This window comes from Eschscholzia californica, unplaced genomic scaffold, assembly GCF_041429995.1.
Source record: "Eschscholzia californica isolate CP2 unplaced genomic scaffold, dmEscCali1.0.p SCAF_3, whole genome shotgun sequence".
Lineage (NCBI taxonomy): Eukaryota > Viridiplantae > Streptophyta > Magnoliopsida > Ranunculales > Papaveraceae > Eschscholzia > Eschscholzia californica.
The window spans coordinates 61,702,119-61,724,625 of NW_028238420.1; the positions used below are offsets into that span (position 1 = coordinate 61,702,119).

The 22,507-nt window shown below is 35.2% G+C and overlaps 2 pseudogenes; both read right to left on the reverse strand.

Moving 5' to 3' along the window:
* Positions 1-1,914: 1,914 nt before the first annotated feature.
* Positions 1,915-5,289, reverse strand: LOC147552889 (methyltetrahydroprotoberberine 14-monooxygenase pseudogene; annotated as a pseudogene).
* A 2,236-nt stretch (positions 5,290-7,525) lies between these two features.
* LOC147552890 (methyltetrahydroprotoberberine 14-monooxygenase pseudogene) lies at positions 7,526-13,397 on the reverse strand (annotated as a pseudogene).
* Positions 13,398-22,507: the final 9,110 nt, after the last annotated feature.

Genomic DNA, 22,507 nt, shown 5'->3' on the forward strand with positions numbered 1-22,507 from the left:
CAATGGATGGCCATGAAGATTGGTTTGTATGATTCTTTGAAGTTGAAAGCCATGAAGAAATCAATGGAGGAGAAATTATTTTATGATTCGACACAACTAATTCGTCTCCCGGAATCATATATGGATCAAACAACTTATTCGAGCTTGTGTTAGTCAGTTGAATTTCTTCTTCTTGATCCGTCTCATCGAAATTTTCTTCCTCCATTATTGAAAAACTAGGATTTTTTTTTATCAAAAACCTCTCCTTCAATAATATTGACCATGGTAGTCGAAGGAATTTCGGATAATAATTTGTTCGATTGGATTTGAGATTCTATAAAAGATAAGTATTCATGTCAAGGGAGAAAAGCATATCGAAAAATACTTTTCACTTTATTCCAATCATCTACGAACGATTTTCCTTCATTAACGAGTCTCCATTGCATCTCGTTGTATTTTTCATACACTCTTGTAGACAAGTGTTGTTCAAGAATAAAAACCTTATCTTTATCACAAACCTCTTGGTTTATAAACCAATCTTCCATCTGTTGAATCCAAAAATCTATATGATATTGATAATCAAACATATGAATTTTGGAATCGACATTAATTTTGTTTTGATCTTTTCGATCAACATAGAGTTGTTATGCATCTCTTAAAGGATCCCAACCTAAACGCGGAAGATTTTTCCAACATTCAAGATGAGAAGTATTTAAAAAAAAATTATCTGTTCCCAGATTCTTAAAGCTCTGAATACCAACTGATGTAGATTCTTGCGGAAGCGTAAAAGTAATGGAATCCACCATTGTTAATAAACTAAACTAACGAAATAAAACTGATAAAATAACGATAAACAATAAAGTTGATTAATAACTTGAATAATAATAAACTTGGTTGATAATATTCTCTGATCTGGTTAACAAAGACAGACTGGACTTCTCTTATATAGAGATTGTACTTTCCTAGATAGACTCAAATAAGGAAATAAGATAACTACTAATAATACTTTTCTTGATTGCTAAGACTCATAATTATGGAAACCCTGAATACTTAATTATAGAAACTACGCTAATGTAGCTTCTTGACCGTGAGGCCCACTATCACCATGGCCGTAAGTAGGAAGATGGTCTCCATCAAAGAGAAATTTCTGAAGTGGTTCTTTCAAGAGAGATTGAAAGAGCAGAATATTGGTTTGAAGAAAAGAAGATTATTAATCTTGTGAAGCAATTTAGTTTGTGGTTATCTTCTTCAACCTTTAGTAATCTAGGATTTGTTCAAATCCTAAGGAGTAAGAGATTTTATTTCTTTGTTTCTTTGTTCAGTTTATCCACCATAGGTTTGGTGAAGAGTTGTGTAATCCATTATTATCATTATAGTGGAAGATTTATAGACTAGGTCCTGTGGTTTTTTACCTTCTATCTTGGAGGGATTTTTTGCCACGTTAAATAATCTTGGTGTCTCTACTTTTACTTTCGCATCGTTTATCTTCATATTCCTGAACAAGTTAATTAGGTTATTTTTCCTAACAGTTCATCCAGGAGAAGCTGATTTGATATCTTCCTAATCATATAGTATTAATCACATATTTTCATCCTGTGATATCTTGAAATATGTTAGCACACATGAGTAACTAGTAAGCGTGGCTGAACGTTGCAAATGACCACAAATTTTCTTTTGAAATGACATTAGGATAGAATAAAATACATAACTGTCATAGAATAACAGCAAATACTAGTGCGTATTTATTCATTGGATTGTGTTTATCCTTGATAAAAAAAGCTCGCTCATTGCAACTTTAAAACTAATGTGCAATCAATGAAAAACAAAGCTTACAAAACACAATAAAAACTCAATCAAGCAAAGAGTAAGGAGAATCAATGGAGACCCAATCAAAGTAAAATCAAGAACACCCAATGAATACCATTTTATTAAAGCTTATTGAACCATAAAGCGCCGTTTAATAAGAACTTCAAGTGGTGTAACTTTTTGACTACTTAGTCCTGTACTTCCTGTCATGTCAACCTTTACACCCGTTGGTGTTTTAATCTCGAACCTATGAACAAAACGAGCTAGCACCAAATGCATCAATTGCAAGGCAAACGACATGCCAGGACATATCCTTCTACCTCTCTATTGTTTGTCAAGAACCTCTCAGGTCTAAACTCCAATGGTTCCTCACTCCATATTTTCTCGTCTCTATGCAATTTCCATAGGTTGACCAATAAGCGTGTGCCAGCAGGTACGTGGAATCAGTTCAAAGTGATCAAAGAAATTATTTTATTCCTTGATGGTTTACAAAAGAAATTAGAATACTACTAGTTTCTAATTTACTAGTTGCTAATATCTAATAGCTTCTAATATCTTTACTAGTTTCTAATATTTATTATTTTCTACTATCTAAATGTAGGAAAGTTATTATATGAAATATTTCAATGTAGGAAAGAATCTCAACACTCCCCCTCAAGTTGGTGCAAAGATATTACACATGCTCAACTTGTCCACCAATTCAAAAAATATTCGGCTTGAAATTGCTTTGGTAAAAACATCAATTACTGTGTTAACCATTTGCAAAACCTTCGCACTTACAGTAGAATTATCACTATGACTCGACTCAGACTCCAAAACATAAATTTCTTCACTGAGCTGGTTACGCTCCAATGATTTTAGCCTCCGTGTTTCGTTGTTTTGCTTCTTGTTGCGCTCATTGAGAAGGTTTATCTCGTCATATTGGTGAGCTATGACTTCCTTTTGTTCTGATAATTTACCTTCTAGTTCTTTGATGGATGATTCATTTCTATCAAGTGATGTCTCCAATTCATGATTAAGAGTTCCTTGCTCTGTTTCACACTCTGTTTCCACATTCATATGCATCTTCAATTCAATAGCCTCATTTTTTTAATCTTTCTCTTTCTGCAGTAACACAACTGGTCATCAATTCACGCTGTTTAACTTGTGATACTAACTCTTCTACCTTCTGGTTGGCCAATGAGGTCACAATTTCTGCATGTTGTTTACCAAGTTCTGTTGCTTTAAAAGTTACATCCATTTGCTTCAAACATGCGCTTACTTTACCGACTACAATCATGTTTTCAATCACCTCTTTCTGCATGTCTGTGAACTTAATACGTATGTCACTTAGACATGAAACATCAGGAATATCATTGGTTAATGACTTCCATGACATTAGTTCATCCTCCAACTCTCTCACGTCAAATTGAGTCTCTTGCTGTTTAAGTAACTCGAATTTCGCACGCTCTCTTCGGTCATTTTCTTCTAATAATTTTTCTTGTAATAACTCAAATTGATGAGATGATTTCAACTTCATTGCTTCTTGGACTTCAGACTCATAGTTCCTTAGCTTTTCTTGCAACTGCTTTACCAACATACTTGTATCCGCAGAAGTACCTTCTTGAGATAAAGAGCTAAGACTTGATAGTTTCTTCTCCACTTCGTACTTTTGGTGCAGACACTCGTTTAGTTGATTTCTTAGATTCTCTAACTGCTCCACGTAGCAGAGTTTATCCTTAAAGTTCATCCTCTCCGCCTCTACGTTACCTGTAGTGACTACCATTGCTGAAGCTTGCTCAACAGTTGGATTTTCTTCCTCTGTCTCAACAAGTGCAACTACAAGGGTTTTCTTAGAGTTTTTCTTTCGATTATGATTCCACCATTCTGGATAACCTACTAGTTCATAACAATACTTTTGGTATGACCAGTTTTATTGCAGTGGGTACACTTATAAGAAGATTTGTTGGATTGACAAATAACTTTAACAAAATTGTTTTTTGTCTTATTTCGAATCATCATTGCAGAAGCATCAGTTGTTTAAGATTCTCCGTTCATCGTTGTGCATCGAACAAGCTCACGACAAACCAAAGCATAACATTCTTCCAAATCAGGAGTGGGATCCTTTCTCAAAATTTCACCACGAATTTGTTCAAATTCACCATCTAACCCAGCAAGAAAAATATGTACACGTTGTCGTTGAACTGATTTATGATAAGATACAATATCGTTTTCGTTTTCCATGATCACTTTATCACGGTGATCTAATTCACTAAAGATCTCAACCAGTTCACCGTAATAAACCGAATGTATCCTCCCATTCTGTTTGGCGGAAAACGCCATCTGATTCAAAGAGAAGACTTGTAGTTCATTGGATCCATCATAATTAGATAAAGCTTTCCAAATATCACGAGCTGTTGGTAAACGAATGTATCTCTTCATAATTTCTGGAGTCATAGACATCACCAACCATCTCTTGACTTTTTAATTTTCTGCGTACCACTTCTCATATTTAACGTCATCTTCAGCACGTGGTAATGAATTACCTCGAATAAACGAAAGTTTTTCTTTTTCAGCAATTTACATCTCCATGATTTGAAACCACATATCATAATTTTTTTCATTCAATATAATCACTGAATTAAAAGATCGCCTGACTGAAAAATTGTACCACTGATCCATCTTTTCCACTATATTAATTATAAGGAAAAATTTATATCAGAAAATTTAAGAAAATCTCTGAGAAGATGTGCCCCACCAACTCAAAGCCTTGTAAATTGTGAGACAATATAGATCACACAATAACAATTAAAGTTATTGTTTTGTGTTTTTGCCTTCTTTTTAATACCAAAAATAAATTATTTCTCTTTAAAATAAAAACTGATGAAGGTTTTTTTTCCCTTCTTTGGAGCTAAGATAGAAAAAGAAGATGACGATGAAGGTTCTTTCTCCTTCAATCGACAAAAAATTCAGGAAACAAATTTAAAACCGTTGGCTCTGATACCAAGTTCAAAGTGATCAAAGATATTATTTTATTCCTTGATGGTTTTTAAAAGAAATACAGAACTCTATTTATAGAGTTAGATACTACTAGTTTCTAATTTACTAACTGCTAATATCTAATAGTGTCTAATATCTAATAGCTTCTAATATCTTTACTAGTTTCTAATATTTACTATTTTCTACTATCTAAATGTAGGAAAGTTATTATATGAAATATTTCAATGTAGAAAAGAATCTCAACAGCACGAGCTCGCAATTTCCATTGTTCGTCGTTCGAAAAGTGGCCCAGCTGGATACAACCTCATTGTTTCTTCAATAATGGCTTGGATGAAGGGAAAATAAGGAATATCAGAGTCTAGCTAGTACTTGTCTTTCCTTTCCTACTTGAGCATCTAATTCTTCCCTGGCTTTCGTTAAGACTTGGGGATGGTTCAAAAGTAAGGATATGGTCCATGTTAGGGTTACCGATGTTGTGTCGCTTGCACCCGTTACCAGATCCCGGATTTGCACACAAAAACGCATCACTTATACATCTCTCCCTTTACATCTATATAATAAGGGACGGAAGTATTTTTTAATGATTAAGAATTGAAGATTACACTTCCCAAACCCTCGTTTGTTTCTATATAACAAGGGAAGATGGTATCTGTTTAGAATTTCCTATCTTCTTCAATAACTAAGATTACACTTTCCAAACTTATATTCAAGAGTTGAGATTACATCTCCAAAAATTTATTTTTAACGACTTTCAAATTTAACTTCGATGATTAAGATTAATCTCCCAAACCTATCTGCATATTTCCCTAGAGGCCCCCTACTTTGTGACGGTTAGAATAGAATCAATGAACCAATCTCTCATTAATTAAGGCGAGATTGTGATTTTTGATATCCTTAGTTGACAAATCTTTGTGACGCAGACAGTTATCAAATGAAAATTAGTAGATGTACTTATTTTTCTGTGAACGCATACTATTCTATAGTTTTAATTAGGGTTATTTTCCTAGAGGCCCCCTACTTTGTGACCAGCTTCTCGCAAAGCCTCCTACTTTATTAATAATATCGAGAAGACTCACTTTTTTTCGTTACCGTTAAGTGTCCGTTACTATCTCTCCTCCATCTCATCACCTCTCTCTGCCACGTCAACCCCTTCGCCACATCATCATCTTCTCCGATAGAGTCGCCGACTGGTCGAAAATTTCGGCGACCTTCATACTTAAAAAAAAAGTTTCGCTCTCCTCTCTCTCTCTTTAAACAATTTGGCGAAGGGTTTCCCTTCGCCGGATTGTTTTGAGAGAGAAAAAAAAAAATTAAGTATTGAAGGTCGCTGGCCGGAATTTTTGACCGGTCGGTCACCAGAATTTTTGACATGTCAGTCGCCGGAATTTTTTACCGGCTGACAACCCTATCTGAGAAGATGGTGATGTGGCGAAGGAGTTGGCCTAGCAGAGAAAGGGAATGAGATGGAGGAGAGAGAGTAACAGACACTTAACGATAACGAAAAAAAGTGAGTCTTCTCGATATTATTAATAAAGTAGGAGGCTTTGCGAGAAGCTGGTCACAAAGTAGGGGGCCTCTAGGAAAATAACCCTAATTAAAACTATAGAATAGTATGTGTGCACAGAAAATTAAGTACATCTACTAATTTTCATTTGATAACTATCTGCGTCACAAAGATTTGTCAACTAAGGATATCAAAAATCACAATCTCGCCTTAATTAATGAGAGATTGGTTAATTGATTCTATTCTAACCTTCATATTAGTTAAATAAGATTGGACGGAAAATCAAGAGGGCATTAGAATAAGTCAGATCTTTTGTTTTTTGTTGAACTTGTCAGATAGATCTTGAGCAAGCGTTTCTCTCAAAGCCATTTTGATCCAAAATTGATATGTTCAACGATATTTTCACCTCATAAAGAATGTGGTATGTTCAAAAACGCCTCAGATTAGGAGGCGTATGAGAAGTCCGTGACTTCGGACATCAAAAGAGTCTTCGGATAATTAAGACTTAGATTGACTTAGAAGACTTCTAATTTCTAACCCACAAAATTTACTTGATTGAATTTTGATCCATAATCTTCATCTTCACTTAACCTCCATCAAAACAACTTCCTATCACTACCACCAGTTCCGACCATCGACCACCATTTCTTCATCTTCACTTAATGTACGTCTATCTCAGTTTTGTCCGAATGAGTCACTTTTAGACAACAAAGTATGCTGATCTCTTTAATAATTAGAGAAAGGGATATTCTGGTTCGAGTACAATCAGAAATTCTGGTCGACGAAATATATCCTGTTTGACGGAACAAATTGTGGCAACTCACCAGGCTATTCTATTTCGACCAAGAACAAAAACTCAATCTTAATGAGCAAACCAGATAATGTGAACACTCGATAGAATAATCAGGAAACAACACATTGGTGGTCAAACATTGCCAATGACCACACTGTCCACACATACGACATAACCATATCTGAGAGATAGAACAAGTACATGGAATACCACTATGTACACATTGGATCATGTTTATCCTTATTAAAAAAATTCGTTACAACTTTAAAGGTACTGCACAATTAGATGAAAAAACAAAGCTAACAAAACACAATGAAAACTCAATCAAGCAAGACTAATGGAATCAATGAAAACCCAATCAAGTAAAACCAAGAAAACCTAATGAATACCATTTTACTAAAGCTTATTGAACAACCCAATCAATTGAAACCAAGAAAACCCAATGAATACAATTTTATGAAAGCTTATTTAACCATAAAGCGAGGTTTAATAAGAACTTCAAGTGGTTTAACTTTTTGACTAATTAATCCTGTACTTTCTGTCATGTCAACTTTTACACCGGTCGGTGTTGTAATCTCGAACGAATGAACAAAACGAGCTAGCACCAAATGCATCAACTGCAAGGCAAACGACACGCCAGGACATATCCTTCTACCTGCTCCGAACGGTATTAATTCATAATGTTGTCCTTTTAAATCAACCTCTTTATTGTTTGTCAAGAACCTATCTGGTTTAAACTCCAATGGTTCCTCACTCCATATTTCCTTGTCTCTATGCAATTTCCAGAGATTGACCAATAAGCGCGTGCCAGCTGGTACGTGGAACCCACCGACTTCGCAATCTTCCATTGTTTGTCGTTCGATAAGTGGTCCAGCTGGATACAACCTCATTGTCTCTTTGATAATGGCTTGGATGAAGGGAAGTTTAGCAATATCAGAGTGTTGTACATGTCTTTCCTTTCCTACTTGAGCATCTAATTCTTCCCAGGCTCTTTCTAAGACTTGGGGATGGTTCAAAAGTAAGGATATGGCCCATGTTAGGGTTACTGATGTTGTGTCACTTGCACCTGTTACCAGATCCTGCATTTATACAAAAAAACCCCATCATTTATACATTGTTATATTTAGTAATCCTAGATGTTAAATAAGTGAATAAATTCTTACTAAGTGCGAAATTTTTTGGAGGAGTTTTATTTACACATAAATTTCTAGTTGAAACACAAACTTTCAAATTTGAATTTTCAACAGTAGTTTATTTCTATTTCAACTACAGACTTTTAAATTTGAATTTTCAATAGTAGTTTATTTCTATTTCACTTACACACTTTCAAAATCTGATTTTTCAACAAAACCTTCCCTATGGAATTTTAAATCTGAATTTTCTACAACATTTGTAACGGTCAATTTCTGAGTTAATCTTTGCCTTTAATGTATTGGCTACAAAAGAGGATAATCCAAGGAATATGCTTTACTGGCTAGTTTAACTGGAATAAATTCAGAATATAATTTATTTCTTTCAATGCTAACCTTTGGATCATCAGTTTCAAACCAATGAGCATCGTTGGATATTTGGGCATGTAGATTTTGAGCCTTTAAATATGATTCTTATTCTCAGAAGAAAAACACAGAGAAAAAAAATCTATTTCTGTCTACTTGTCTTCTCCACCCTCTCTATCACTCTGTCAAGATCAGTAGATCAAGAACAAAGTTTGCTTCTTCAGTTCTTGATATAGAACAGTTGAATCCTAGAGGACTTTGTCCGGATACTGCAAAGCAATACCTAATTCACCGGTAGCAGGGGCGTTTTAAGTCTTCAGGACAACGAGTGATACTCGTGCCTCTGTTCCACCATCCTTGTCTCCTTATAATTGCAGGTCATTATCTCTATTCTCTAGTGGTTGTCTTGCTAGTTCATAACAAAGTCCTAAGAAGGATAAGTTCTTATTTTCAGCTCATTGCTCAATTTAAAACTGTCTTTTACTTTGTCGGCTTCTCTATTACTATTTTGATAACATACATCTCTCTCTCTCTATATATATATAATTTACAAGGGTTGATTGTACATTTGTTCGGCCAGCCAAGGTAGTCCAGCCAGCCAAGGTAGTCCAACCTAGGGGTGTACACGAACCGAGCTTTTAACGAGTTGCTCAAGCTTGACTCGACTATTGCTCGTGCTCGACTCGGAGATTAACGAGTACGAGCTTAACACGAGCCCAAAATCATACTTGATTATGTAAAATAGCCGAGCTTGATCATTCTTTAGTGTATCTCGAGCTACTCATGAACAACTCGTTTAACATACTATTATAATAGTGTAGTACATAATTACCTATTAGTATTGAAACTTGTACATGAAACATCAACCACTAAAAGATTATTGGAATATGAATCATTAATCATTATTATTGTATGTGACGAATGATCATTGAAGTATTTTGATAATTTAGGGAGTTGTTTAAATTTGAAGTATTTTGATAAACGAGCTTAAAACAATGAGAGCTCAAGCTCGAGCTCGAGCTCGATCTCTTTCAAACTTACACGAGTCGAGCTTGAACAAGTACACAATTACTCAAACAAGCTCGAGCTCGAGCAAACAGTCAAATACACGAGTCGAACTTGAACATCTTACTACTCGACTCGACTCGAGTACACCCCTAGTCTAGCTCCAGCCAGCCAAGGTAGTCCAGTATCACCAAATTCTATTATGATATAAGCTGGACTATAGGTGGGATTTTGGCCCGAAAACTCGGAACCCACCCACGACCGTCGGAGTCCGAAGGGTTTGTGAACGTCCGATGTCAGAATTGGTCCGTACCCGCCCGACTGAAAGAACTTAAGCGGACGGACGCGGGCATAAGTCTTTACCTGGTGATCCGGTCGAGTCCACCCGCTTATATAGTCCGCCCGACTGAACCAGTCCATACCCATCCGTTTATCCTAACCGTTAACCCACCCGCCTATATGATTGATTTTAAGCCTTTAGATTTATAGAGGTAGCTACAACCGTTAGATTTCAAGAGTAAAAATATATAACCTAGAAATTCTTTTTCTTAATCTTGTCTTCGCCTCTCTACTTCTTTAATCTCTCTCTCCTCCAAAATCTCAATATCTCATCAGTAACCCAAGAATCCACAATATACAGATCGTAATCTATGAGAATAAGAATATAATCGATCGTAATCCATGAAAAATCTCAATGATTATCTTTTAATTTTTTATCCCTTTACTTTTTGGAATTGTAAAGTGGAAGTTTAGAAAGTTGTATTTAGCTAATAAACAGTTTTAATTTCGAATAAATTTTTTTTCATTTGTTCATTAGTGACTGGTGCTCCACCGACCGATATCCGGTTTGTCCGACTATCAAAACGGTCACAGACGGACACTTTGTTGGAGAAAAATCTGAAATGTCTGCCCGTTTTGTCCGGATGACCGAGTGGACACTTAAGACTTGTACATGTTCCGTCCGGACCGATGGAGTTAGAGTCTGTTTTCCATCCATCCTTACCTATTCCCACCTCTAAGCGGAGCGTAATTAAATTAATATCAATCTAGTAGTAGCTTAATATATGTATTATTAACAACATCAAAAGTTAAATTGATATACAATTATTGGACTTCAAATAAACAAGTATATCAGCACTGATTTTGGTTTGACAAGGATATAGGTGGAAAGGACTTGTCAACCTAATCAAATCACACTCTCACTTACATTAATAGGGGAGAGTGATTGATTCCCACCTGTATATTGGCGTATCTAAAATATATAGTTCTTGAGCTATGTGTCAAGTCTCAATTGAGGTTGGATCAGAAGTATGGTGGACATTAGCATATGTGAAATAGATAGTTTTCGAGCTAGTCTTTTTCCGTTAACCATCTCGATCCACAATCTCAATTTGAAAAAATTTAAGCGTCATTTACGATTTTTTTTTAGTTTTTAGAAATAAAATAAAATAAGCTCGTCCAATACAACACTCAATTTAGATATCAAAATGGTGTGATATCAGTTAATGCTAAGATGTTTTAATAAGAAACTCATTTTTGAGTTTTTTTAAGCATCTCAATTGTCATAAAGCATTTCTAATGCGTTCTAAAAGAAATTCAATTAGTCTTATGTGTCAAGTCTCAATTGAGATTTTCATTCATTTGTGGCCAAATAGAGATCTTCCCATTTTTTATGTCTCTGATGCAAATCTCTAAGTTGTTTTGTTTACTTATGTGACATGATCATTTTTTGTCGAGAATCTTTTAATTATTTTGAAAATAAATTAAGACTTGATTTCTATTAGTCTAAATATAAAAAAATGATGAGTTGGACAATCGGAGAAATCTCAAGAGGGCAAACTAGAAATGGAGTGTCTTCTTGAGATATCTCTATTTAACTACCACCACATCATCCGAGATATCTAAATTGAGTTTTGCATTGGAGAGAATTTTTAAGACAAACTGTAAAAATCTTATGTGGCAATTAGAGTTTCCAAGACAGAGTGTTGCATTAGAGCATCTCCAATGCAAAACTACAAAAAAAAATCTCTACTCATCCTATGTGTCAAGTTCTAATTGAGATTGTCACTCCTATGCGGCGAAAATAGAAATCCTCAATTTTTTTGTGTCCCCAATGCAAAACTCTAAACTTATCTTATTTACTTATGCGACATAGTTATTTTTATAAATAATAATTAGTTATTTAGAAAATATAAAAGACTCGATTTCTATTGGTGGAAATCAAATATTGATGAGTTGGACAATTAGAGATATCTCAAGAGGACACTCACTTCTAGAGTGTCCTCTTGAGATCCACTCTCGACACGTCATCTTAGAGATTCATATTCAGTATTGCATTGGAGAAAGTTTTTAAGAAAAAACTCTAAAATTAATATGTAGCACTCAGAATATCTAAGATTGTGTGTTGCATTGGAGATGCTTTTAGTGATACTCTTAGGGTCTTAGTCAACCCACTTTATATTTTTAACCAGTAAAAATCTTTTATTATTATCTCATTTATTTTTACTAAATCAATGAATGGACATGTATATCAAGTAGAGTTCTTTTCGATATCTCCATTCGAGACATACAAAGTTTGAAGAAACTCAATAAAGACTTGACACATGGGACTGAAAGAGTTTTTTGGTAATTGAGTTTGCATCCCTCAGTAATTGGTAATTGAGTTTACCTCCTTGACTTACCTTTTTTTGTTAAGAACAATAAGACAATAATTGACGTGAAAGAAAATATAACTATCAAAGAATACGATTGTTTTAGTCAAGAATATGATTCGTAGAGATTTATTATGTCCATTATTTAATTTATAATTTGTAAAAATTAATTAGAAAAGAGACCAAACAAGATGAGAAAAACATACCAAACTAATAGCTTTAATGACAAGTAGAGGATCATGACCAACTGGTAAAGAAGACTGTTCCATAATATCCAAACAAACATCAATAAAATCCTTTTCAACACCTTCTCCTTGATCATGTCTTCCACTCATGGAAACCTTCTTCCTCTTCAATTGATGTTCTTCAACCCAACTCCCAACTATTGAATCAATTTCAGACCCACAATGTTTCATTTGTCCTATCAATCCTCTCAATTTATCTAACCAACCAAATAATGGAATCACATCTGAAAAGGCCAACATTCTCATTAAACCTACAGCCTCATCCATTACTAACTTATATCTTCCCGCTCCTTGGACGAAATTCTTTTTTCCAGCAACAATTCTTGCCACAGCATTAACGGTTAGATCACCAAACCAATCATCCAACCTCACCGGAGCAAAACCCGAATCTTCATTTATGTTTCCTTCCCAAGAATTCATTAGTTGCTTAAAACAAGACTCAACTTCAGAAGTTATTAATTGTTTGAGGGTTTCTAAACGATAATTCGAAAGAAGATGTAGGGTTGAGATCTTTCTGACTTCTCTCCAGTATGATCCATATGGTGCATAACCCATTGAATTTCCATTATAAAACATGAGTTTCATTGCTAATGGACCAGGCCGGTTCGAAAAAAGTATGTCATTTGTAGTAAAACATTCTTTGATAATCTTCCAGCTACTCACTACCAGTGTTTTATGTGAACCGAAACGGATAATGAAAGCTGGACCGTGTTTATCAGCCATGGAACCGAGTGTTTTGTGAATTGACTCGGTTTCATTGAAGAGATGAAGATGACCCATTATCGGTATTCCCCCTGATGCTTCTGGCGTTGTTGGTTTCCCATTTTTATTGTTTTTTCTTCCATAATTACAAAGTTTGTAGAGGATAATGAAGGCTAGAAGAAGGGTGAATATTGAAACTGGCTGAATTTGTTCCATGAGAGAAAACTCAAACTTCATCTTAATGAGGAGAAGAAGAAGAAGAAGAAGAAATGCAGTAGTGTTACTTAGATATCTTGCTTTCACGTTGTAAAAGAAAATGGAGTATATAAACAAGAATTGTAGTTACTCCTCTATAGTTTATTAATTTTAGTATCATTATTAATTAAACATGTGAGCCTCGCATCTATTAATCAATGTTTAAAAGTTGTAAGAGCAGCTGTTACAAGATTGATAGGATCATTAATGACGAGAAACCTCAAACTTCATCTTAATGACGAGATGAAGATTGATAGGATCATTTCCCAATCTTTGAAGAAGAAGAAAAATTCAATAGTGTTACTTAGATATCTTGCTTTCACGTTGTAGACAAAATATATAAACAACAATTATAGTTACTCCTCTATTTGCAATAAAAAATAAAAAAAGTTACTCCTTTATTATTTATTAATTTTAGTATCATTATTAATTAATTTAACATGTGAGATTGGCATCCATTAATCAATGTTTAAAAAATTTCTAACTCAGTTTCTAGAAGTTGTAAGAGCCACTGTTACAAGACGATAGGATCGTTATGGAGACATTTCATCTGCACGTTTAGCACATTTACCACTTGGGAACAAATAGTCTGTGATAGTCCTACATTGTTTGGGAGCGCCCAAAAGTTTAGGACATATGCGCGCACACAAGCTAATTTAGTAATTAAGTGACGAGCTAGGTTTTTGAGTGGTCTCGTGGAGCCATTGTCGGAAACAAAACTCTGTTCTTATTTTAAAAGTTCAAGTGTGTTGATAGATTAGAAGATAAACCAAAATAAAGAACAAACTAATTTACGTACACAAACTAATTTAGTAATTAAGTGACGAGCTAGGTTTTTGAGTGGTCTCGTGGAGCCATTGTCAGAAACAAAACTCTGTTCTTATTTTAAAAGTTCAAGTGTGTTGATAGATTAGAAGATAAACCAAAATAAAGAACAAACTAATTTACATACACAAACTAATTTAGTAATTTAAGTGACGAGCTAGGTTTTTGAGTGGTCTCGTGGAGCCATTGTCAGAAACAAAACTCTGTTCTTATTTTAAAAGTTCAAGTGTGTTGATAGATTAGAAGATAAACAAAAATAAAGAACAAACTAGTTTACGTGGTTCGGTCGGAAGATCACGACTTACATCCACTGAGAAAGCTATTTGAGTTATATTATATTATCTCCACAATCGTGGGATTGATTGTTTTCAATTGTTAATAGATTCTGATTCGGATAAGAGGTGGATTCATTTCCAACACTCATGACTTGAGTTGGATCCTCCCTAAATGCTTTAAGCTGATCAAGCTCTAGGGCTTCTATCCTTCTAGCCATGGCGGCCAGTTTGGTTTCTGAATCATCAATCCTATAAGTGCCACCTCTATTCGGAGTAGGATTTGCCCTATTAGGAGGTCCTCTAGAAGTTTCCCATTGGTGGGATTTCTCAGTTAGATCTTCTAGAAATGTCATGCAATCATCGATGGATTTATAAGTAAAACCGCCACCACAGAATGACTCTACCATGGATGTTGTGGGATAGTCTAGTCCATCATAAAGAATCTGGACTAGTCTGCTTTTTTCATAACCATGGTGTGGACACTGCAGTTCCAGTTCTTTAAATCTCTCAAGATATTTATAGAGAGATTCTCCTTCTTGTTGCACAAAATTATTAAAACTTTGCTTTAAAGAGGTGGTTTTGTGCTTGGGAAAGAATTTCAGAAGGAACGAACTGCTCAATTCTTCCTATGTAGTGATGGAATGAGGTTGTAAGGCGTACAACCAAGATTTTGCTTTCTCTTTCAAAAAGAAAGGGAACAACCTAAGTCTCAAAATTTCATCAGGTATATTGGAGAGATTCATAGTCCCACAGATTTCTTCAAAATCCCTAACATGGTGGTAGGGGTTCTCATTCTCAACCCCACGGAAGGTAAGGAACATTTGAATAATGCTCGGCTTCAACTCGAAGTGAGTCGTGGAGTGGGGTAACCGTATGCTTGATGGTTGACAAGTTCTAGTAGGATTCATATAATCCCTGAGTGTCATAGGTTGATTTCCACCCATGGCTTGGTTCAAATTTTCACCCATAGTGTCACTCAAAGAGAGATTTTCTGGAAGATTACTTAAATAAGTTTCTCTACTGATGAAACAACCTCTCTTATCACGATATCTATCGGGCATACACTAGAGCCCAATGACCAAGGACACTTAACAAAACTTCTTTTTTTTCTACAAAACCAAAAAATCACTACGAAGACCCTAAAGGAAAGCAAACACAATCAAGCCGACTCCACCAAGCAACCTAAACAAAATCTAGCAACAAGTTGATTTAGACTTAGTTTTAGTGAATGGGTTAGTCAGATTCATCCAAAAAAATCTAGAAGCTCCTACCCCGTAATAAAGCTTGAACTATGACTGTTATGAGGGTTACTCCGTCAAAGTAATACAGTCAAACAATTCTTGAAGACAGCCAACGATGAACGTTGTGATAGCCAACCTACCTTCGGTAACGTTTCCTCTTCTCGAGACGACCTTTTATAGAATTGAGTGACACTTTCCTTTTAGGAATGCCCAAATAAAAATCGAGTTACTGAATTGTTTCAAAGATCATATGAGCTCGAAACCTTCATAATGTCTAAATCAAGTTTTAGTTTTTAGGTAAGGTTTAGGATCGTGAATGTTGTTACCTATTTTGGCAAGAAAACGGTGATGAAGTTCGTCTCCTATCTTTCAATTGAGTTATTGCCCTCACTAGAATGCTTATACTAAACAATTCGATCAAAGCAATTAGGCACACAAAAAACACACAACTACCCACTGACAGGAGATTCGTGGGTGATCAAGAAGTTACCTCCCGTTCAAGACGGGCGATGACCTTTGTAGACGACCCGGGCCACTCTTCCCTCAAGTGTTTGAACTCGAGGCTTCGTTTTGGTCTTCGGTTAAAATTTATAAAAGCCCTCCAATTTAGGGTCAAAACTTTAAAACCAAAATAAAAACTAGAAAGTATAAAATCTCTCTCTCACCAAAAATAAAAATAACTAAAAGTAAAAATGTAAGTTTCTTCTTCTTGAGCTCCTCTCCTTGTTGCACTTTCTCCTTTGCTCCTTAGCGTTCTACACACCAAAAATGGAAAAGCAAGTCAAAGTGTTCAAAAATTAAAACTTACCAAAAATAAAACTTTCCAAATATAGAAATAAGATTAGACAAATTCAAACTTAGTCCCCGGCAGCGGGGCCAAAAACTTGGTGGGCCTAAAAGGTTACACTTAAAAGGTCTATATCCGCAAGTATACAAACGTCAAGTAGTAAAATCGGTCAGACCGGGGTCGATCCGTAGAGACTAAGTCAATCTATTCTAAATCCTATAACTAATAAGGTTTTCTTTGAAATTGATTTTTGCAATGAGATGATACAAATAACAAACTTGATTAAAACAATGAAAATATAATTTGTGAAAAACTTATGAAGAGAAAGCCCAGGGTTTCAGAATCCACTTTAACATGCATAAATCATGACCTATTCACTCACATCTTTCTAATAACTCAAGATTTGATAACCTCGGAAGATAGTTTCTAATTAAAATCAATTTCATAAACACAAACTCATTGAATCAAACACTAACTCACAATAACTATCTATCAACTAATAAGCATGAACTATTAAGGGTAAACAACCCAAATATAATACATCAAATCTGAAGCATAGATAGTAAAGAAAAAGGTCGTAATTTGAATACTAGAAGATTAATAAATCAAACGATTAGGCACCTCAAAGATAATCATGTGATACCGAGGTCATTTTTCATGCATATCAAAGTATCATCCTAACCCTAGATTAAGTTGATTAGCTACACGTGTTCCAACTGATATTGAGATTTAAAATCGAATAGAAGTAAAGACACATGATTTGGAATATCGAAAATCTTACTAAAAGTTATTTTCCTTTGCTGCAGCCAAACGGACCCCTAAGGAAAATACTTTTCCAGCAACAGTGAAAGTAAATTTTTAGCAACTCTTCTTAATCAAACGCTGTCTTCTTCTCCAATGAAATTTCCCTCTCTCTCTCTCTCTCTGTTTTTATTTCAATTTCAAACCAACAAACACCAACCCAAATTGAAAGAAAAAATGTATATGATATGAAGAAATAGGAAAACAATCCTTTCTTAAATAACAATCCAAAACAACTTGATCAAAACTCTTATGAATCACTCTTTCTATCTCTATTAATCTCTCTATCTCTCACAAAAAGAAATAATTACAGAAGAAGAATTTGAAAAATGGTTTCCTTTCAGTTCTAAGATGAGATGATGAAAACTAGATTCTCTCTGTTTTGTTCAAAGCCGAGATAAGAGAGTTTCTGTTTTGTTCCTCCCTGGTTATATAAAGAGATAAAGTTCCATTCAAAATCCTCTCCCCTATGATTTCTTCTTCTTTCTTTCCATTCTAGGAGTTTAAAGAGATAAGAAAGAAAAGAATTATCTTGCTCCTCCTTAATCAACCACTCTAACCATTTCTCTCTCTATAAATCTTCTTTCCATGGTTAAGAACCTCTTCAGAATCTCTCTAAATCACTAAAATATTTTGATCACCTTCTATCTCTCTGTCAAATTTCGAATCCTTGAAAGTATCTTATTTAGCCTAGCTTGATATTTCTTTCTCAATCTCCATCAACATTTCTTGGTAAGAATACGATTTCTCTCTCTTAATAATCCATTGAATAAAGAAAGATATTTCCGAAACTTTCTATATCTCTCTCTAACTATTCAACATAATCTCCTTTTCTCTCCCTCTCTCTATGTGATATTCACGTCTCTCTCTACTGTTATTTCCATTAGATAGAGATGAGAGAAGGAGAAGAATGGGATAAATTTAGGAAATCACCCAATTTTTTTTTTTTTTAAACCATTGAAACCCTTTTAATAATCGTTTTGGACTGCAAATTTTTGGGTTGTTTTTGTTCTTTCTTGTGAAGGTTTCTCTGTGTTTCTTCTTGTTTGAGATTGATTCCCCTTTTGGAGTCTGAATCTCGGGTCGACGTAGTCTGTAACTACTTTGCTTATTATAGTTGATTTAGTTGGACTACGAGTCCCGTGGTTTTTACTTCTCACATTAAGGAGGTTTTCCAGGTTAAAAACCGTTGTCTTATTTACTTTCAGTTCTTTGTTTATTGCTCCCACATATTCTTCATTTTATTCTCGTAACTAACACAAAGGGGAAAGCTTTATATTCTGCTGCGTCGACTCGATCTATTTTTCCCAACAAGTGGTATTAGAGCTCCAGGTTAGAGAGTTCTTTGGATTGTGATAACTTTAGTTATTAGTTTGTTTGTGTTAGTGATGGAAAATATGGGTAGAATGATAAGTTTGAATAGTGCTAATTATCATCTATGGAAGGGTAAGATGGAAGACTTGCTCTTTGTGAAGGAATTTCACGCTCCGGTGTTTTATGAGAAGAAACGCGATGATAATGTGGTTGAAGCAGAAGCAGTTGTTTTATCGGAGGACAGGAAATAATAAGATGTATATGATGAAAAAATTTCTCGAGTTAAGATATCGAGAGGGAACTCCCATGACTGGTCACTTGAATGTGTTTCAGGGGTTACTCAATAAACTATCTAATATGGGTATAAATTTTGATGAGGAGATTCACGGTTTATGGCTTCTTGGTACGTTACCAGATTCTTGGGAGATGTTCAGGATGTCTCTTTGTAATTCTACTTCCGAAGGAGTTATCTCAATTGATTTAGTGAAGAACAGTGTCTTAAATGAGGAAACTAGGAGGCAGTCAAATCCTATTTCTTCGAGTTCAGACGTGCTGGTTACTGAGTTGCGGGCGAGAAGTTCACATAGAGAGTCGAAGAAGAACAGAAGCAGGAGTAAATCTAACAAATTTACGAATGTGGAGTGTCATTACTGTCATAAGAGAAGGCACTTAAAGAAGAATTGCTGGTTGTTGCAGAAAGAGAGTAAGCAAGGAAAGAAGCAAGAAGATAGTGAAGAGAGAGTGACTGTTACTAAAGATGAGTTTCTTATTCTTTGTGAGAGTGATATCATTAATGTTGCTTCCAAGGAAGGGATAGCAGGGCTGGTTATTCAGGACTGCCGAGGAAAAGCGGAGCTAGCTGTTTCTAAGGTTGTCAAGGGGACAACTGGCCTGGTTGTTTCTCCCACCTAGTCGGAGGGGGAGTTTGTTGGGTTTTCCTCCTAGTGGGGAAACCTAGTTGGGTTTGGTTTAGGAAACAAACCCGGACCCAAGTTTAGTTTCTTTGGGTCGGTGAGTTAGGTCGGTGGAATTAGGGTTAAGGGAGAGTCTATAAATACTACCTTAACCTAATTTAGATGTGTGTGTGAAGCACCAAGGGGGAGAACACAATTAGAAACGCACAAGAGAAGAAGGGAGAGAAGGAGGTTGCCGAGAAGAGCGGGGCAGAATTTTTTCAGCAAGCTCAATCTTCGTTGTTCGGAAAATCCGACGGTGAGTTCTTCTCTGATTAAGTTGAAATTTGGCAGAACTTTTTTTGACATATTTATCTAGTATTTTGCACGGTGGGATCGTTGATTGGTGGTCGAAATCCTAGTGAATTTAGGGTCGTTTTGGACTGCAAATTTCTGGGTTGTTTTTGTTCATTCTTGTAAGGGTTTCTCCTTGTTTCTTCGTGTTTGAGATTGATTCCTCTTTTAGAGTCTGAGTCTCAGGTGGACGTAGTCTGTAACTACTTTTCTTATTATAGTTAGGGGTGAGCAACGGTCAGCCGAACCAGACCGAATGGTTTTTAGGCCGAACCGAATAGTATTCGGCTCGACTCGGCTGAAAACTCGATCAGCCGATCGCAGTTTGGTTTGCCTTCGGCTTGGGATTTTGAAAACTGCCCAAACCCAACCGATCGAACTACATACATACATATATATATTGTGTAAAATAATACTATAAGTATTTAAAAAGAGATTGAAGATTCAAAAAAGTTTGCCAATTTTTTGTGGAAAAATAGACTTCTTTTCAAGTTCTATATACTTGTCTAACCTTTGTGTATCGAATTTCTCTTTTTCAATTACTTATGTGTCTATGACGGTTACAAGACAATTGAACTTAAATATATGGTTGTTGAAAGATTTTAGTTATTTTGTGTCTAATACATTATCTCCTAACGTTTTGATTGGAATTACATTGTTAAACATTATCATTTTCATTAATTTCATTTTTCTCACGTTTTATTTGGTTTATTGAGTTCGGTCGGACCGACCAACCAAAGTCAATCGAACCAAACCGAACCGGGCCGAACGAAGTCGGCTAGCGGTTTGTTCGGCTCGGATTCGGCCGGTGATTTAGCTAAACCGCCATTAATTGGTTCGACTTCGGTCGGACCCTAAATGGTCTGCAACCGACCGCTGCTCACCCCTAATTATAGTTGATTTAGTTGGACTACGAGTCCCGTGGTTCTTACTTCTCACATTGAGGAGGTTTTCCACGTTAAAAATCGTTGTCGTATTTACTTTCAGTTCTTTGTTTATTGCTCCCACATATTATTCATATTATCCTCGTAACTAACACAGAGGGGAAAGTTTTATATTCCGCTGCGTCGACTCGACCCGTTTTTCCCAACAGATTTAACCTCGCGTTAGATGAAAAGTTAACACCGTTACGTAGATGTAACAATGTTACCTCAAGTAAATCTGATGGACGCTATTCCTCCACATAGATGGCTAAAATCTATTCAGAAAGTTTGCCTAATCTCACATTTGTTTTAAAAGAAAATATATTCAGTTCATCTTCTTCCCTTTTTCTTTCTTCAACTTTTGATTTTCTCCGGATAATGAAGAGGTGTTGTCGATTGACAATACTTGCTTAATCCTTGATTTTCTTTCTTCAGGAAAAATTCAACATCTTTCTTGGTTGAAATCAGTAAGTACAACAAAGAGTTTATTACTTTGTATTTTAGGGTTTATTACTTTGTATTGTAGTGTTTTTACTTTGTCTTTAGGGTTTTTTGGATGGTTCTTTGTTTATTTTTACCAATCTTCTTGAGAAATTATGTTTTTTTATTATACTTTAAGTAGTTTGAATATTTTGACGAACATGTTATAAACTATGATTATAATTTAACTGGATCATTTTGTTTGATGTAATAGTTTAGAAGAAATTCCAAGTTATAAGAGTTCTTAATTGAAGTACCCTAGAAATCTAGAAAAGTAATGTAGTTAGAATTAACGGTGTTAAACTTAACTGACCAATCCTAGTCCACGACCTCTTCGCAAAATAATAAACGGTCATGTATCTTTCACAAAACCCGATATTTATGTACGACCCTTTCGCAAAATAAACCTATAAATTCTCTAGCTATTGTTCTCTCTCCTACCATAAAACTTCTAATTCACACGATTCTTTCTCTCTTTTTAACTTCTCCTTTTTTTGTTGAAAACTCTCATCTTCTCTTCAAACAACTCATTCATATTTCCAAACTTGATCTATTTATAATGATCATTTTTACGTATTATGGTATAGCCCGTGCCCGTAGCACACGGTTTGTTCTATAAGCATGTTACACGAATTTATATTCACATAGTTAGGTCATTTAGAGATTCTCAAATAGCAAAAACACGGTAAAATGACAATTGTAATTTCAAGAAAAGTATTAGTGGAGATATTATTGTTGTTTGAAGAGAGAAGACTCTGTTGATACTAAAAGTTCGCGGAAGCTATCAAACCTATCCTTGAAATTGATCCGACTATGAAAATTAATCGAAAAGTTAAGCCAAAAAACTAAATATGTAAACAGAATTAACGAGGTTCGGCTTAAAGGCTACGTCCTTTGGCGAACAAGAAAACTTTATTGAAGGATAGATGAAGACGACTCACACAACCCGCAAGTTCGTCCCAAGATGGTACCGTATAGAAATTAACCTTCTATACTAGATTTTCGACGACCGAGAAATTAAACATCGCTCAAAACAGTGAATAAAATTTCTCTCACAATTGCTCTCCCTCTCTAGCTCTCTATTCACTCTTTGTTGAATAGTTGTTGTTTTTTTGTGTATTTTACTAATACTCAAACCCCCTATACATAGCATTGAAAACAAACTCCAATCTGTTTTGAGCAGTTTCTAAATTTTTTTT